The sequence below is a fragment of the Eumetopias jubatus genome, unplaced genomic scaffold (assembly GCF_037043125.1).
Source record: "Eumetopias jubatus isolate StellerSeaLion01/CBP00866 unplaced genomic scaffold, mEumJub1_p1.0 scaffold_3, whole genome shotgun sequence".
NCBI classification, from domain to species: domain Eukaryota; kingdom Metazoa; phylum Chordata; class Mammalia; order Carnivora; family Otariidae; genus Eumetopias; species Eumetopias jubatus.
Genome location: NW_028274809.1, coordinates 41,770,657 through 41,789,628, shown reverse-complemented (window position 1 = coordinate 41,789,628; position 18,972 = coordinate 41,770,657). Strand labels below are relative to the sequence as shown.

At 33.2% G+C, this 18,972-nt stretch overlaps 1 long non-coding RNA gene across 1 annotated transcript in view; it reads left to right on the top strand.

Moving 5' to 3' along the window:
* LOC148164688 (uncharacterized) overlaps window positions 1–18,972 on the top strand; it is a 90,474-nt gene continuing 71,502 nt past the window's right edge. The window contains exons 1-2 of the long non-coding RNA XR_015767928.1: window positions 1–131; window positions 10,286–10,344. This is a non-coding gene — a long non-coding RNA (uncharacterized LOC148164688). The remainder of the gene's footprint in view (window positions 132–10,285; window positions 10,345–18,972) is intronic.

Genomic DNA, 18,972 nt, shown 5'->3' with positions numbered 1-18,972 from the left:
GCTAAGGAACCCCAAAGCACGCACTCATGGACCCTAAGTCATATGCCCCAGCAACTAGTGTTCTCTCCCTGCACTGTCTTGACTTCCTTGAGTGGTCCCTCCAGGCATGACCTGTTCTGCCTCCAGGATCTGTGAGTAACACATCTATTTTAATTTCTCTTGTGGTCTCTTATTGAATGACAGCTCACCATCCAGCACCCTATGCTCCACTCAACAAATGTAAAAGCAATTAAAGAAGGTTGTTTCCAAAGATTAAGAAGCATAAAGAAGATTGTTGGCACCGAAATAGTATCTGTGGACATCCGGCCCAACTCACTCTAAAGGAAATTAAGGTGCAGAGTAATCAATAAATTGGCTTAAATTTATACAGTTGGTTATTTGAAAAATTAGGGCTTCTGTCTCTTCTCCCTGGCTTTGTCTCTGTTTCTGGGCTTTTCTCCCTGGTCATTCCTTTCCTTGAGCAATTCCCTCCACAGATCAGTACATTTATATCTCAGATTAAGTATCAAATCTTTAAAAGAGATTCTGGCCAGTTAAAAGTAACTGACTTCTCCTCACCCCTACCAGGAGCTTTTTATTGTTGTTAAGCTATTATTTTGTTTTTTAACATTTAATGTCTAAATTTGTTTTCCTCTGGCTCTTTCTCTGTCTTTCAAGCTTCTTGGAGATTGGGGCCTTACCTCCCTTTCAGGGCCTTATAACCTATAACAGTAACACAGAGGGAAGTATTTAATAAATACTTGTGTGATGACTTGTTGCATATTGCTCATATCGAAAATATCAACTCATCAGAGGCTTTTTCTCACCATCCTGTCTGAAGTAGTAGCCCCCAGTCTGTCACCAAACCCTGCCAGATGCTACTGTAACTGAACAGCCTATTAATAGAAAAAATACTAAATTATGTAGCACATTATATATTCACCACGTGCTGCACATAATTTGACAATTTTAATCAAGTCAGTATGTGCAAACTAACTTTTGCTATTAATTATATATACTTTACTGTCTATTGATCAAATTAGCTAAACAAGTTCTCTGCTATGTAGAAATACTTCAAATAAAAACTGGAAAAATAGCTAATCAAACATACTGCTAATATTGAGATATACTTTCTGTGCTTCCGTTTCCTTATCATTGAAATGATGATGATAATAGTACCATTCTTACAAGGTTATAAACATTGAATAAGTGACTAAAAATAAAGTGCTCTGTAGACTGACATACAACAGAAATTGAACAAGCATTAGTATTTCTTAAAATGTAATCTCCATTTATATTTCTATCATGCTTTAAAATTTAGGTGTTGATTATATTCAGGCAATAAACAATTTTACTTATTTTTTTTAAGATTTATTTATTTGAGAGAAAGAGCATGGACTCGATTGGGGGGAGGAGTAGTGGGAGAGAATCTTCAAGCAGAGTCCCTGCTAAGCTCAGAGCCCCACACGGAGCTCCATCTCATGACCTATGAGAGATCACAACCTAAACCAAAACCGAGTCAGAGAGATTAACTGACTCAGCCACCCAGGTGCCCCTTACTTGTGTTTAATTGTTTTGGGGTCATGAATACCTCTAACTAACAATAAAGCCAATTTATTATTTTACCATTGACCAAGGATTTTACTTTCATAACATTTAACATATTAAATGCATTTTTCCTTACTATCCATTAGGCTATATTTCAGTGTTGTTATTAAACACACAACTCTAGCAAAAAAGATGATATGGCTATGAATGGCAAAAACACTTGTTTTTATAAAGCTCATTTGATGACCTTATTTTATCTCCACTATTATTTTATTGGCTAAATCTTCTTTATTTCTTGGGTTGTGCTCTAGAGTGTGGTGCAGAAAAAATAAATATGTGACATAGACTATATGTAGCCTACAAATTCTAAAATATTTTAATCTGGCTTTTTTCAGGAAAAAAAATTTGCCAGACCCTCAAGAGTTACCTATACTTTTATCCTTCCCTCTCTTCCTCCTTTTGCTATTTTTGCTTTTTACCTTTTTCCTATTTCCTACCTTTAGATAGATTGATGATAGAGAGACAGACACGCATAGATGTAGATCTTAAAAAATCAAAACAACATTCCTAGAAACTAGGGCAGGGCCAGACTTGTCCCCTGCCTCAGGCCATAGTTTGCTAACCCTTAGTCTTGATTTTACAATATACATATTAAATTTTTCATAATCTACCTTTAAATTATATTATACAGTTTCTCCAAATAGTTAACTAATATTATAATAGCAGAATTCCACCCTCCTACATATCCTGTTCATTCAAAAGTACCGTGTTGCATTTTTATTATTTTTGCTTTAGATGGTTAATAATTGTTTAAAGAGATTTAAAATAAGAAAAATATATTTTACATTTATTCAGAAATTAACATTTCTGGCCTTCTCCATTCTTTTCACCTAAAGCCATATTTCTGCCCTGGGGTGCCTGGGTCACTCAGTTGGTTGAGCATCTGATTCTTGATTTCTGCTGGAGTCATGGTGTTAGGGTCCTGGGATGAGTCCCGGGCAGACTCCATGCTCAGTGGGGAGTCGGTTTGAGGATACGCTCTCCTTCTCCCTCTGCCCTTCCGCCCACTCATGCTTTTTCTCTCTAAAATAAATAAATCTTAAAATAAATAAATAGAGCCATATTTCCATGTTTGTTTCACTTTGCATTTTGTCTGAAGAACTCCCTATCCTATTTCCTACAGTATAATTCTGGCTCTGAATACCTTCAGCTTGGGTTTATCTGAAAAGTATTTTTTTTTCAAAAAGATTTATTTTAGAGAAAGAGAGTGCATGTGTGCAGGGGTGAGGGGCAGAGTGAGAGGGAGAGAGAGTCTTAAGCCGACTCAGTGCTGAGCAGGGTGACGGACACAAGGCTCAATCTCACAACCCTGAGATCATGAACTGAGCCAAAACTGAGCCTGACACTTAACTGACTGCACCACCCAGGCATCCCATGAAAAGTAATTTGCCTTAAGTTTTGAAAAATATTTTCTTGGTGTATAAATTTCGGGTTGACTGCTTTTTGCTTGTTTTTTGGCACTTTAAATATGCTGTTCCATTGCCCTCCAGATTGCATAATTCTATTATTTTCTATCTATATAATTTTTAAATTTGCTACTTTTAATATCATATTGATGGTTTTCAATAAATTGACTATGATATATCTGTGCTTCACTTTATACTTATTATTCTTTAGTTGACCTTACTGGATCTGTGGTTTATAATTTTTTTATACTTTGAAAAATCTAGAATTATTTCATCAAAATGTTTTCTTTCTTAACTCCTCTTGGAACCCTAATTGCCCATTTATTAGGCATCTTGATATTTTCCCTCAAGTTAGTAATGCTCTATTCAATTTCAATTTTTTTCCTCTGCTTCATTTTAGATTGTTTCTATTTCAATATCTTCACAACCATTGTCCTTTTCCCCCTTCTTGTCCAGCATGCTGTTCATTCCATCAATTTTATTTTGCGTTTCGGATGTTTCATTTTTCATCTCCAGATGATTTAGAGCTCTTTATATTTTCCATTTTTCTTTCCATAGTTTGTTCTTTCCCTTTCATCTCTGAAAATATTTGTAATAAACATAATAGCTGTATTAAAATGTTTTCTTACTAACCCATTATCTCTGGCATATCTAGTTCTATTTCTATTAAATGTTTTTTTCTGGTTATGGGTCCTATGTTCTTGCTTTATTACATGTCTCCTCATTTTTAACTGATGTCTGACATTGTGAATTTTATATAGTGATTACTAGGATTTATAGCCTTTGTAAGAGTCTTAAGGCTTTGTTTTAGCATGCAGTCAACTTACAAATCAGTTTGATTCTCTAAATTTTTAAGCTTTGTTAGGACACAGAATAGACTTTACTCTAGGGCTTTTCAGTGAAGGCATGAATCTTCTGTGAATTATACCTAATTCCCTTTTATTACAAGGACTCTTTATTCTGACACTTGGGGACATGAACGATTTTTGTTTTACATCTGCTTAGACCATTGTTCAGCATATTGCTTTCTAGTGGTTCTTTTCCAACATCAAGAAGTATCACCATGTACAAGAACAGATCAATGCAAAGCCAAAGAAGTTAGGAGATTCCTCTTAACATCTCCAAATTTTCTGTCTGCAGGTCTCTGATCACTGGTACTTTGCTCCATGAATTATAATGGCTTTGGCCTCCCTCCATCTGCCCAAATCATTGAGTCATTTGGTCCTGTTTGTATTTTTTTCTCCATTCACTGCAGCCTTGAAACTGCCTCCAGGCAGTATCCTGGGTAAAAATTAGGGTTCAACCTTTGGTTTCTCTTCCCTAGGGGACAAAGTTGTGTGATAACTCTAGTTCAATGTGTATAAACTCTTGTTTCATATTTTTTGTGAAGGGAGGGCAATCTCTCTAACTGTAAGTCCTCCATAGTTTGAAGCAAGGTTCTTGATACAGTTTTTGATTTAGTATCTTGACCTATAAAAATGTCAGTTTTAGAGGTTTATTCTTGGGTTTTCCACTACAATAGCTATTATCTGACAGGCCATGAAAAGAACGTGTGCCTTCAGTTGAGTATTTTAGACAGGCACATTAATGTTGGTTTGTAGACCCACTAGATCCACTGTGAGCTGGACCTGGTCCAGGACTCAACTTATTACCTATCTCCTATATGGTCCATTCTAACAGAAGGCCATGGCAATGTCTGAGTCCTTTGATATTAAAGCTAAACTAGGCCCAGTATTCAAAATTTCACAAAACATTGCCATTTTTTTTGCCCCCACTATATTACTCATGTTAATGGACATAGTCTCCCTAAGGAAAGACATAGAGAAAAGTTATCATATGCATGTGTTATGGTGATACAGGATTCTCTTTCTTAGGGACCAGACTCGCTACATCTGATAATGGGTTCTGGAGCTGAGTATATGCTCAGAACTAGAAAGTAGGCAAGATATTGTGAGTTCTGCCACTGTTCTAACTCCCCTGGTTTATTTTATAAATCAGGTAATCTTTATTCCCATGATGCAGATTGTAAAATTTCTTTGTTGCTACTCATCCGTCTTTTCCCCAGGAACACCATGTTCTAGTAGCCATCTTGATAGCTCTGTACAAGACAAGCTCTCTGGTTGCCACTCTGTTATTGTCACTTACTAAGATAATTGTCTCCCCCTTATTTCTGATGATTAAAGGCCATTACATGAATGCTATTATATTGGGATCCTATGTTCACCTTTACTTTTAGGATCCAGTTCTTAAATTCTCCTAGCCTCAGCCTGAAAAAAGAAGGTATTGCTGATTTTCAAGAAGGCACCAGGATCCTCACAGTAACCCTGTCTCTAATACACTTCTTATCACTGTGGTAATAGAGTGATTTCTGTGACATCACATAGGATATAGGTGGCTTGTATGTTTTCAGTCTTCTTAGAGACCCTCCCAATTTTGCTCCACTTTTTGTTCTAATTTTTCACTGACTTCTACAGAAAGTCTGGGGTTTATACGTCAATTACTGTAAGGCCTTCACTATTTCTAAGCTTTTAAGAATCAGAACAGCTGTGTGTGTGAGCATATCTTTCTCCTGGTTCTACTACCACCTTGACAAAGTTTAACTCTAATTTCCAAGGAGAGTGCTCTCATAATGATAATCAGTCCCTTATCAAACTTTATTTACAGGCCCAGAACATGCAGGGGGATCTGTGATTTGAGATTCACAAGTGCTTTAATTCAGGGATCCCCATGCCATATTTCAAGTTTAAATTCTATTGAAACAGTCCTCTGACAGTGGCATATCTGACTTAAATTAATAAAATGTTAATATTATTTGGAGCTTTGCTTCTTTTCCAATTAAGTCCTAGGTTCAATTCACAGCTTTTAGTATCATATAGTTGAGGTGTAAAAATTTTTATATGCTACTGAAGAGGCCTTCTGGCTATTACACTTCACCTAAATGGGTGATTAGTCACCCTCAGCCTTTCACTGTCTTTCTCCAATGCACTTACTGTCCCCATAACAATTATCAAATGTCATCCTTATTGTAATTACTACTTTCCCTATACATCTCAACATCCTGATATGTTGTACCCATTAGTGAATTAACCTCCACTTGTATCATTCTAGTTTACCACCTTATCATTCATGAAATCTAACAATGATATTGCCACAGCATAGCAGTACCTATCTATATTCATTCTATTACCAGTAATGTGGACCTCATTGCCAACTGGTGTTGGATGGTCCAATTGTGCAATTACATATCAGTGCTGTGTTCTCAGGACCCTGAAGAATGAAATATCTTAGGTAGGTGTTCCTGAAAATGCTGTTCTGTATGTAGCAGGTTTTATGGAAAGGGCTCCCAGGAAGAAGAGTTTTGAGATAGCAACTGGAGCAGAATTGGTCAGAGATGTGGAGCTATGATGTGGTTGCTGTAGCCTCAGTCAATCTCAAAGAGAGTGGTGAAGCTAGAATGGCCCTTTAGAAATGTCCCTCACAGAGGCAAGAGGAACAGGTTATGTATTCCCTTTTTGAGCAGATAAAAACTTGTGAGAGATGGCTACCTTCAGCACAGTAAGCGTAGGTCATCAATTCTCAATATTCCTAGCAACAGGGGTATTTAACAGAAGACCGAAATTGCGCACTATACCAGGCACTATAAGGATAAAAATTAAAGAATCAACTACTGTAAGTTATCATAATGTCTTTGAAGGAGAATTAGAGTATGCTATCACTGCACAGTTTTTCTCTTTAACCAAATCTGGGGGCAAGGGAATTCTTTTGAGAGAAAAACGGGTTTATGTTGAAGACCTATAACCAGTGTTTCCTAAGACATAGCGAAAAGATCATATGTTACAGATTCAATGAAATGGTTTAAAACATTGATTGGATTATTTATACTCAGGCAAATACTCTATTATTTTGTAACCACTAATATAACACAGTCAGCTACACAAAAAACCTGCATGCATTTTGATTTCCAATAATATACATTTGGATATAGGACTCTGATTTTTAATAATTCTTTTAAGTTCAATATATCCTAATTAGTGTTGCCATAAGAATCAGTCAGTATAGTTAGGGAGCTCCATAAATACTGAGCAACATTGGTGTAGATTGATATAACTCTTTTGGTATTGGCTTGTGAAATACAATCTCATTATTTTTAATTACATCTCAAATTTCACCAGAAATTGGGCAAATATACTTTGATTGTTGGGTAGGGATCTGAATGGTTTTGAGATACTTGCAATTTTAAGTTTCTATTAAAAAGATGAAGACATTGGCCATTGTTGAGGATAATCAAAAGGATGTGACATGGGATCTGAATGAAATTCTTAAAACTTATTGTATCTTTATAATAAAGGAAATGAATCCCAAGGTTAATAGTTTGAGACTCCAGTACTCTGGATGGTATTTTTAGTAATAATCCAAAACCATCTCCTTGAAGCAGCTTACTATATTCTCTTTTTTTCACGTACTACCAAAATATCCTCCCATTTTTTTCTGTCAAGATTCTCTAGATTACATTCTGTACTTTTTTATTGCAATAATGGACTTATGGCAGACTGTTGTAAGAACCAGTTAAGTGTGACAGCAGGTGTTAGAGCTTAAGAATGAAACAACTTGTATAGCATTTATAGGAGAATCTATCTATATTTATATAAATAAATGAACACATAAAGTAAGGGGATTTGGCACAGGATATGGTAGGTTTACTTAAATTCTCCTTATGGTCTGTAGCCAATGAAAATAAGTGTGTAACAGTAAGAAGCCCAACATTATTATAATCAGATATCTTTTGTTATTTTCCACATACTGCCCTATCCATCCCCAGTTTCTTCCAAAAAAAATGAGTTTCAGTGGTTAAAAGGGTAGAGGAAGGGTAAGTAGAAAGAAGTGTCTCAGTAGGGAATGAGTATAAATCTATCACTAACATGGAATAACTAATCCAATGGTTCAGTGGCATTGTCTTTATATGTGTAAAACAACATATTTCCCCTGACACCATCTTCTGACACTTTAGATACAGTCAGCAGGTTATGGCGGCTACGCTGCCACCAATAAGTGAATTATGGGATCAAGCTGTTAGGAGTGGCTCTCATCATTCACTTTGTTCTTCTAATGTCACATTTTTCATTATGTCTTAGGTACACTGCAAAGATGTATTCCACCTCTAACCTTCATGGCACTGAGTATAAATAAATGTGGATTTCAGTAAGTGAAGAACAATATTTCATTGGCAAAAACAGCCTTTCAGTTTTAATGACTAAACTGTTTTGACCAAAAACTGGCCTTTTTTCCTCTACATTTGTAAATGAGAAAGACTATATTACTAGCAGTTATGAATACTAACTTTTAAATCATCCCTCTAAAATATCACCACATATGCAATACATACATATGCATACTACATTTTCTTGAAGATAGAACTATTTTCAAAGTAATTATTACGTTATTTGACTTCTTTCACTTGTTGACATTTGAAATGGTGCAAGATCAATGGTGAGTAAAGTTCCTGGGATCTTAACATGCATGTCAGTAGTTACTCTAAATTGTTCTAGTAGTCCCTGTACTTTTCACTGCCACACATAGTTAAAACAACAGGAAAGCTTGTTCCAATTAAAAGATAGCCTTGTTTAAATAGTAAACAGATTTTATTAAATTATGGCATTTGATTATGTATCTTAATATTCTCCGACAAAATGGTAAGTTTACTTAAAGCATATAGAAATGCCATTATGTTCTTGAGGAAAAACACATGGGAAATTGAGTTGCAAGCTGAACTAGCCACTTTTTTCACTGAATAGAGTTTTTACTGAAAGTCACAATATGATTATTCCAACATGGGTATTTGGCAAATCTAATTTTAAAATATGTATAGTTCATTAATGTTGAGTATAATCTCATTGCTCTGGTTGGATTTATTTCTCTAGTTGAGAATGTGTTCTCTGTTTTTCCTCCTATTTACTTAAGGTATTTTTGGTACTCCATTTCAGTTTACCTATTTGTACTTTATAATTCTACCTCATTTTTTTCCTGCACTGTTCTTTAGATTAATTTCTTCCATTTTATGTTCAAATTAATGGACTGTTTCTTGTTATCTGTATTAAATTGTTAAGTCCATGTTCCACTGATAAGTCCATTCTGTATTTTTAAGTTTTTTTTTTACTGTTTTTTTAAACTTACTTGTATAATGTCTACTTTTTATATTTTATAGTTCTCTGCTGAGATTTCCTGTTTTTTTCATTCATTAAAAGCACAATTACCCTTTTTTTCTTTGAAAATAGTTTCAATAGATTATTTAAAATCTTATTTGGTTAAGATCACCATCAAATTATTTTGCTTTTTTTTCCTTTTGACTATGGCTCGCATTCACTTATTTTTATGTGTTGTAATTTTAGATTAGACCTTTTACATTGTGAAGAATAGGTGTTAGAGATTCTGAATTGTTATATTCATTTATAAGTAATTTATTTTTATTTTTTAAATTTATTTATTTTTCTTTAAGTATAGGTGATGCACATTATGTTAGTTTAAGGTGTATAACAGTGATTCAGTAACTCTATACATTATGCTATGCTCACCACAGTTGTAACTACAATCTATCACTGTACAATGCTATCACAATACCATTGACTTTATTTCCTTATGCAGTACTTTTAATCCCTGAGACATATTTATACCATAACTCAAACCTGAAGCTTGTACCTTCCACTCCCTTTGCCCATTTTGTCCATCCCTCTCGCAACCACCAGTTTGTCATCCATATTTATGGGTCTGTTTTTGCTTTGTTTGTTCATTTGTTTTGTTTTTTAGATTCCACATATAATTGAAATCATATGGTACTTGTCTTTCTCTGACTTATTTCATTTAACATAATACCCTCTAGGTAACTCCATGTTGTTGCAATTGGCAAGATCTCATTTTTTTTGACCAAATAATATTCCAATACACACACACACACACACACACACACACACACACACACACACACACACACACCTTCTTTATCTATTCATCTATCATGGACAATTAGGTTGCTGCCAGAGCATGGCTATTGTAAAATGCTGCAATAAACACAGGGGTGCATATATCTTTTTGAATTAGCGTTTTCATTTTCTTTGGGTAAATGGTCAGGAGGGGAATTTCTAGATTGTATGATGATATTTCTATTTTTAATTTTTTGAGGAACCCTTATACTATTTTCCATAGTGGCTGTACCAGTTTGCATTCCCACCAACAGTGCAAGAGGGTTTTTTTTCCACATCCTCACTAACACTTGTTATTTCTTGTCTTTTTTATTTTAGCCATTCTGATTGCTATGAGGTAATATGTTACAGAGGTTGTGAGTTGCATTTTGCTGATGGTAAGTGATGTTGAGCATCATTTCATGTGTTGGTTGGCTATCTGTAGGTCTTCTTTGGGGCAAAAAAAAAAAACAACTTCAGATCCTCTACCAATTTTTAATCAGATTATTGGTTTTTTTGGGCGTTGAGTTGCGTAAGTTCTTTATAATTTTTGGATATTGGTCCCTTATTATATATATATGTGTATATATATATATATATATCATTTGCAAATATCTTTTCTCATTTAATAGGTTGCCTGTTTATTTCGTTAATGGTTTCCTTTGCTGTGCAACATTTTTCTTTTGTTTGTTGTTGGTGTAGTCCCACTAGTTTATTTTTGCTTTTGTTTCTCTTGCTTGAGGAGACATACCTAGAAAATGGTTTCTAGGGCCGATTTTCCTATCTTTTCTTCTAGGACTTTTATGGTTTCAGGTCTTTCATTTAGGTCCTTAACCAGTTTTGAATTTATTTCTGTACATGGTGTAAGAAAGTAGTAAGACTATCACTATTTGCTGATGATATGATACTATACATAAAAAACCCTGAACTCTTAAACACTATAAATCAACAAAGTTGCCAAATACAAAATTAATGTACAGAAATCTGTTGCGTTTCTATACACTCATAACAAAGTATCAGAAAGAGAAGCTAAGAAAACAATTTCATTACAATTTCACCAAAAATAAGTAAATAAAATACCTAGGAATAAATTTAATCAAGGATATGAAAGACCTGCACTCTAAAACTGTAAGACATTGATGAAAGAAATTAAAAATGACACAAACAAATGGAAAAGTATTATATGATCCTGGATTAGAAAAAATAATGTTGGTAAAATGTTCATAGTACCCAAAGCAATCTGTAGATTCAATGTAATCCCTAACAAAATACTAACAGCATTTTTCACAGAACGAGAATGATCCTAAAACTGTAAAGATTCACAAAAGAACCCGAATAGCCAAATATTTTTATTACAATGTCATATCTTTGGCAACCCCAAGTTAAATTTAAAGTCATCATTGCTAGTTATTGCAGTATGTGAAAGTAGGGTTCTGAAGTGTGAAATGTGTAATAAGATGAGAGATAGAAGTATATGTCAGAAAAAAATTAAGGAAGAAGTGTTCATTGAAACATATGCCACCAACAATGGCAGCACTTCCTTTATATCCAAATTCATGTTTAGTGATAAAGAGGGATAAGAAAGAAAACGTCTCAAATAACTATCATGTGTTAAACTTCACTTTTTTTTAAATTTTACAATAAAATTTAGAACTGGGTTTCATGATGTGTATGCGGAAGAGGAAAGAGACAAGTTGTAAATATTTCCTGAAAAAGTGAAGGTACTAAAATTCAAAGACACTTGCTCTCTTTTCACATTAGTCTCCAAATATTTAATTCTAAGTCTACACTAGACAAATGATTTAAACTATTGGGCTCATTAAATAGGGAATAAAACTAATTACTTGCTTAACTGATTTTTCACAAAATTGACTGACTCTTGCAGAAAATTCTGCAATGACGATTATGTTTAGTGTGATTTACATAATAGGTGCAGATATTATGTGTTTACAAAATCATGATTATAACTAACACGTAATTAAGATATACTGCAATCATCAAACAAAAATTCTGAGCAAAAAAAACATGAGTGTGCATGTACTATTATTTGCAAAACAATAGAAATTGATAATGTAGCAGAATTATACTGAATGTGATCTAATCTTTTTGATTATGCCAAAAGTACTTCATGATATTGCAATGATTCAAAGTCTTCAACATGAATATTAATTACATTATGATGGCAAAACAAGAAAAACGACAACTAATTGTCTCCTGCTAATAAAATGACAAATAAGCTAATTTTCTATTTTACCCAAATAGGGTCTAGTTAAGTTCAAAGCTCTCCACAATATAGATTCTTAAAATATCTTTGTTAATGTGACTTAGAATCATTAGCTCTTATCCTCTTTCCCTCCCACTTGCCTTATAATCAGCTTATGCTGTACAGAAGTAAAGGGAAAATTTTGATCATCTGAACTCCTGGGAGATCTACTTGAAATTTGCTTCACAGCATAGTGTGCCCATCTCTTGTCACTTCCAGCCGTGCTCAAGGAGTGCTCCTTTTTTCCCACCTGAAACTCTATAGTATCACTTCAGAAGGCTGAAAACTGTAAATAACTCTTATACTTTGAGACTGTTAAAAATTAAATATAAGAGGAAGTCATCAAAAATTAAAATCTTCCAAATAAAGGTCTTTTGTGAAAAGATCTTTAACTCCTAAGCTATCTTTAATGCCTTAAAATGGTGAGATGATACTAAACATATTTATGAACAGCTACAGTAAGTCCCAAGAGAACCTCAGATCCTCAATGCCTTCATACTAGGAATATTATGAATATCAGTTCTTGGGACTTTTAAGGCTACTTCTCCCCAATTTTTGCCATTAAATATATCACCTGCAATATACATAAAACTGCATCCTCTAACATTTATAACCATAGACATCAAAGGATTTGGTTAAATGTTTAGCCAATGGCTCTCAATTTTATTATTTTCTTTATGGGGAAATGGGAGGAGGTAGGTACTATATTCTTTCAAACACAACACATTTTTCACCTATCCAGTAAAGGTTTGGATTCTATCACTCTGATGTTTTCCTGGTATTTCCCCAAGCCTCTATATACAAATGGATTTTCAATTTTTGGTATAAATAAAACATTATACATGTTTATATGGAGCCAAACGAGAGGCTGTCTTAGTTTCATCACCAAATGCTTCAGCTCGTTATTTCTTCCTTTTTGCCCAATTAAAATCTATCGTAAGAGATGTGATACATGCACACTTAACAAAATCTCACACAATGTCACTAATGATTTTAAAGTATAGAACTGATTATACCAGTTGTCTAAAACTAAAACCATGTAGCAAAGCTAAACTGCCTTACCGGGATAGTATTTTCTACCTAGTTTATTCTGATACAAAATCTATCATGGCATAGCTTTATAAACATTGTATTTCCAATTTTGAGTTCAAATAGGTTATGGAAAGAATCATTTCAGCAAAAGCATATGTTTAAAGATTCATCATGTTAATATCGGCTATCCAGATAGTACAAAGAGTGCAAATTAATAAATGTGTCATAAATGCTTTATACTCATTCTGTTGGACAGTGTTGGGGGAACATATATGCATTTAGCAAGGAATAGTTTGTTTTAAAACTACTAGAAGAAAATAAGATGAAGAAATGTTCTCATTCATTACCTAGTAGCAAATTTCAGTGATGAAAAAATCACAAGACATATGAATAACAAATTAATTCATTTCAATGAGAAATTTATTAATATCTAATGAATTTGTAATAATGGAACAGCCAGTAGTTATATACCCAAAAGAGGAGTCAGCAATGCATTTTCACTTTTCAGCTTTCCCCACAATATTTAGAAACGGATTCTGTTATGAAATATAGCTTACAACTCAAATCTAACTTATTTCATAGTAACAGTACATGCATGTGGCTCCCAGAAAACCCAAAGTTCCTTGTGTTCAAATCATAAATTTTCTAATCAGGCAGATAATTGCTTTGAAAAGTGTTAAAAACAAGTTCTCTGTGTTTAAATATTGCTATCCACTTTGTTTCAATGAATGTATTGATTCTTGATCAATAGGAAATATTTAGATGAGGAACTTACAATATGCCAAATGTTTGGGAGACTATCACTCCCCATCTATCATTACCAGGCCTTTATATCTATACAAAATTTTTAACTTATTAGTTTATGTAATTATGGCACTATTATTGACAATTTAGAATTTTTAAAAAGTGCAAACATAAAATGTTGCATATACATTTGCAGAGTTTCACTTCCCAGTAGTTTTGATACAGTTCAGAAATGCCTTGCTAACTTTTCTTAGTGCATTCAAAATTGTATTTTGCCCACACGTATTTATTTTACTTCAATTTTTGTAAACAAGTATGGAAAAAATACAGGATGCATTAATTTCTTATTTGGAAGACTTTCATTATTTTAGATCATTTTGTTTTCATTTTATTTGTCCAAGTAATTTGACTTGCAACTTGCAAAATCAAGTACAAATTTCACTGCATCTGACCCTCTCATATCCTTCTCTTCTATCATAGCAATCAACTTATACAAGTTCCAACTTTCTCTAACTGATATTTCTCATCATCTTTCAAAAATGATCTAAAACATCCTGTCTTAAAAGACACTACCAAAATATGGCTTCTATATTCTGTGTTCTTTTCATCATGGTAAGTACTACCTTTGCTGAAGCCATCACTAACTCCCCCAAATTTAATTTATCTTGTATATAATTTATATTATCATTTTAAATTTTTCTAATACACCTCCACTTCATTTATTTCACACAGGAACGTTTCTTTCGTTTTAAAGAGGATCTTTAAAAAATTCAAAGTGGGGCATCAAATCAAATCTTGAGATTAATACTACTAATGCACAATCTCTTTGGTCGCTGTCCCATAGTATCCAAATAGTTGGACAATGAGGAAAATCTCTGAATTTCAAGGATGAATGTAATGAAAACACAAAATACATTATCTATGCAAAATAAAGCAAGAAAAAAAGTTATGTCAGAAACAAAAGATATAATACTATAACTGAATGTGGTATTCAAAGTGAAATTTGTGATGAAGATAGTTTTTTTTTTTTTGAAGTAAGAAAATAATGGCGAAACAAGGAAAGGATTGTATTAAGTTGCCATTCATTCTGGAACATGAGGACAGGGTGGTAATAAAATGAAACGGCAGAGAAAAAAATAAAAATAAAAAAAATTATTGGCTTGCATACTTTTCATAGGAAAACAGTGTAGAACATAAAACTTAAAAAATAGTGAGAAATGAGAGAAACACAAAATAGAAAAAGATTCAATATATTAAAAATTAAGTCTAAACAAGAGATAAAACAAATGGAAGATAAATGCTTTCAAAATGTAATTTAATGAAACTACATTGAGAAGAACTTGAGTCTAAAGTTTGAAAGGACAAAATTTATAAGAAAAAACAAATAATGACTGGTGGTAGCTGAACAAAGGCAATTCAAAGGTCAATAATTATACAGGTTTCTGAGTTCTCTATCCCACCTCTCTCTGAGCAAAAATCACCTCTAAGAAGTAATTGAATTGGTTTAAAACTTGTATAAAGAAATGTTTAACATATGGATATTTGGAAGTCTATAAATCTTCAGGGGAAAGTAGGATCCAAACTTTCAAAGATTTTCAATCATCCATGTATAAAAGGAAAAAGACATTTTTTAAGCATGAACTCATGCAGAAAAGTTACCATAATCTTGTCTTTACAGATAATAATAGTAGTAATAATAATATTGGATCAGCTTCACCAACCCAACAAGTAAAAGAAGAAAACTGATTTAAGGCCTGTTTATTTTTTTAATTTATTTAAATCTAGAGCAAATATTCCAACACATAATGTAAATATTATAAGCTACTATAATATAAAAATGAATATAATGAACAAGAACAGGGAGGAGATAGCAGAAAAAGTGGGTAAAAAACATATAGATTACCTTCTCTATCATAGATGAAATAAATCAACACTATATAAAAGTAATAAAGAATTGATTAGATAATTAAACATAAGATAAGCATTAGATATAGGAATATAATATGAAACCCCAAATACAAATTTGCTCCTTGGAGGAAAAGACTTAAAATATACAAATTATAAATACATAAAATATACAAATTATAAATATTGAAAAAATTTGGAAATGAGAGCTCAATAGAATGATTATTTAAAGCTATCCATGCATCCCTGGCTAACTGAAAAGCTATGCATACATAGAGAGGACTTGAAGGAGCCTGCCATAGAGTGAAAGCCAAGTCAGTCTTGAGAATTGGCTGAAATTTGAGTACACAACCAAACCCAAATTTTGGTTCTTCGATAAAGAAAACAAGAAGTCAAGGTACAGACTGAAAGAGCATATTTGCAAATCATATACCTGATAAAGCAATACATGTAAATATCTTAGAACTCAATCATAAGTAAAATAAAAAAAACACAATATATATAAATCTCCGCAATATATATAAATTTATCTGCTATATATATAAATTTCTTAGAACACAATCGTAAGTAAAATAAAAACAAGAAATGGGCAAAATATCTGCACTGAAATTTTCCCAATAAAGATACACAGGTATCTATTATGTACATGAAAAGGAGTTCTACATCTTTAGTCACTCAGGAAATGTAAATCAACCCACCATGCAATACCAGGAATACTCACTAAAATGGTGGTAATCTAAAAGTCTGACAATACCAAGTATCTTCAACAATTTGATTGGTAGCTAAAGCTAAGGGGAGAATTACTAGATCTTATGAGAAGTCAAAACCTATGTCCATACAAAGACTTGCATGCATAAGTTCTATAATTATTATTCATAATACCCCCAAATCATTATATCCAATCCAAACTCATATTGACTAATTAGTGGATGAACAGTCCTATATACATATAATGGTGTACCACTCAGCAATAACAAGAAATATATCTATTGGGACACCTGGGTGGCTTAGTTGGTTAGGCACCTGACTCTTGATCTCAGCTCTGGTCATGATCAAGAGGGTCATGAGATCAAGCCCCCTCATCGGGCTCTGCACTTAGCAGGAAGTGTGCTTCTCTCACTCTCTCTCCCTCTTCCTCTGCCCCTCCCCCCTCTTGTGCTCTCTCTCTCTCTCTCTCTAATAAATAAATCGTTAAAAAAATAAACCTATTAACACAATCTGCAAAATGGATAAATCTTAAAAACATAATCCCCAATGAAAGAAGCCAGACCCAAAAGAATACATAATTTAGGATTCCATTTACAGAAATTTCTAGAAGTAAATCTATAGAGATTGGTGGTTGTCTAGGTCAAGAAAAGAAAGTGAATTGATTACAAAGGAGCAAAGGGACATTTTGAAGAATGATTTTAAAGTTCTAGAAGTGGAATATATTTATGGCTGCAAAATTATAGAAGATTATAAATGACTGAATTGGATACTTACAATGAGTGATTTTTATATAAATTAGGCTTAAAGCAAATATAATTAAAGGTCAGACTGAGCTGAAGTTTAACTAGGTTTACCTTTTCAGTGGGAAATGTAAGAATTATTTTACTATCAAACCATGGTCTTCTGAAGTATAGATGTTTTCTGCAATCCTTGCTATATTAGAGCTCAGTTCAATATACCTAGTACACTATAGACCATAATGAAAATGGGTTAAATTAGATAATTGCAGGAGAATTAATTAGCTCATGTATGAACACGTTTGGAGGTGGTGCTACTCCTTTCTATAAAATAAATTATATAGGCAGGAGTAATAACTTAAAATGTCAGGTAGAATAGCATCCAGAACATGGAATAGTAATAGGTAAATTTTCTAGATGCTAAATACATAGAGCTTATAAGGAAAGTGGAGATTACCTCATTACTATATAAATTAGATGTAGTCAGAATCTGTATCACATGATCTTGTAAATATGTATAATTCCATATAAACATTAGAAATGTGACAATTATTTGATAAAATAATTTATTCATGTTGTATAGTTACAAGTCTGCAAATTATTTTTTTCTGTACTCCACTTAAAATGTTGACCTCAAAAACAGCTATTTATTATCAACTGTTTTCATTAAGCTATATTGTCACTTACGTATATTTGGTTTCCTCAGTAAATTCAACTTTTTTTTTAAAGATTTATTTATTTAAAGTAGATTCCACACGCAGCACGGAGCCCAATGTGGGGCTCAAACTCACAACCCTGAGATCAAGACCTGAGCTGAGATCAAGTGTTGGGCACTTAACCAACTGAGACACCCAGGCATCCCAGATTTATTTATCTATTTGAGAGAGAGAGAGAGAGAGAGAGAAAGAGCACACATGAGCAGGGAGAAGGGCAGAGGGAGATGGAGAGAATCTCAAGCAGACTCCCAGCTGAGCACGGAGCCTGATGTGGGACTTGATCCCACAACCCTAAGTTCATGACTCCAGTGGAAATCAACACTTAACTGACCGAGCCACACAGGTACCCCTCAACTTGTGTTTTTATAGTCATGAGGTCAATATTTATATGAATTATACTATTCAAAAATGCTTCCTTTTCCATGTTCCATGGACTATGCTTTCTAGCATGGGAGTTGACAATTTGTTTTGATATGTTTTTATTAAATTCTCCATTAAAAATAGAAAAGAGAAAATATTAAGAAATAAAATCTGAGAATATCTTGTCACTGTTATTGACACTTAAAAATTGTATGTATTTTTCTGACAAGCAATTTTCGCTAGACATTTTTAGTGATACACTATAAATTACCTGATGGTTAGTGTTCAAACTCTTGAACAACATCAATGATCATTTTCTTTCACTGAATTACTACTAAAAAAGTTGGCAGTGGAGGCAATTTTGTGAAATCATGACACACATATAGAATATTATCACTGCTACCTTTGTTGCATATGCTTTGCATTATTTTTTTTGCCATATCAAAGAACTTTAAATACTAAGATGTAATAAAAGCCATAGAAGTGGCCAACATTGTTACATGTTTATATGTGAGGACGGTAAAGCTATACTTTGTTTAATAACTAAAATTAACATCATAA